Below are 1,049 nucleotides of genomic sequence, written 5' to 3'. Positions count from 1 at the left end.
GTTGATTAGAGGCAATCTATTTTGGTTGCATCTCATAAGGGTTGATTCTAACTTAACCTCACCGTGTTATACTTCGTGCTTGGGAACTCGGAGAAGAATTGTGGGCGCTTCTTTAACAACGGTAGATTGTTCTTCAAAAGGTATTCCTTCTTATCCCTCTTTATATGAAATAACGATTAACGGATCCTATGGTTAAAAGGAAGTAGGCTAAATTTTTTATATTTCCGCTGCTATACCTTAGCCTTAATTTCCTTCACATGATACAGATGATCCAGGCCTCCGTACAATTTTATGGGTTTCAATCTGAAGATCCAAATGGGCATATTCAAGAATTCATCACGTTGTGCAACACATTCAGATCGAACAGAGGTGTTTCTGACGATGTGATCAGATTGAAGCTGTTTCCTTTTTCCCTAAGGGATAAAGCGAAGAACTGGCTAAGAAATTTACAGACAGGAACAATCACAAGTTGGGAAGAGATGGCGCGAGCTTTTCTGATGAAATATTTCCCACCCCGACAAGCCATCAAGCTGAGAAATGAAGTGTCTCGGTTCATACAAGAAGAGGATGAGTCGCTGGCAGAAGCCTGGGAGAGATATAAAGAGTTGTTGAGGAGAGTCCCAAATCATGGTATCCCTATGTGGATGCAAATGCAAAATTTCTACAATGGTGTGACCAACATTTACAAAATTCAAATCGAATTCATTGCTAACGGTAATCCAGAAGATCTTGAACCGCAGGCTTTGTATGACCTTATTGAGAAGGTAGTCAGCACTGTTGGTCCCTTGTAAGGTTGCAAATATAGTTCCAAGGGGGGGTTAGGAACTATTTTACCTTTTTTAATATAATTTGGGCAGATTTCTTTTCTTTAAGAAAAGTTTATAAAACAGCGGCACTTAACACTCAGCAAGACAATGGCTTAGTCAACTAGTGACTAGGACAGCTTCGTTGCTTAGGTCAGGAAATAGCACTTAGAGTCTATTCCTGAACCTGCTCGTTTGTAGCGCACAACTCAGCTTGACCTCTTTTACTTGGTCAGTTTTAGTTTG

At 40.1% G+C, this 1,049-nt stretch overlaps 1 non-coding gene across 1 annotated transcript; it reads right to left on the bottom strand.

Moving 5' to 3' along the window:
* Positions 1-527: 527 nt before the first annotated feature.
* On the bottom strand, positions 528-634 carry LOC136231668 (small nucleolar RNA R71). Its single transcript, XR_010690038.1, has one exon. It is a non-coding gene; the product is annotated as a small nucleolar RNA R71 (small nucleolar RNA).
* Positions 635-1,049: the final 415 nt, after the last annotated feature.

Source organism: Euphorbia lathyris, chromosome 5 (genome assembly GCF_963576675.1).
Source record: "Euphorbia lathyris chromosome 5, ddEupLath1.1, whole genome shotgun sequence".
Classification (NCBI taxonomy): domain Eukaryota; kingdom Viridiplantae; phylum Streptophyta; class Magnoliopsida; order Malpighiales; family Euphorbiaceae; genus Euphorbia; species Euphorbia lathyris.
The sequence above is the reverse complement of the archived record's forward strand: the minus strand, read 5'-3'. Positions and strand labels throughout refer to the sequence as shown.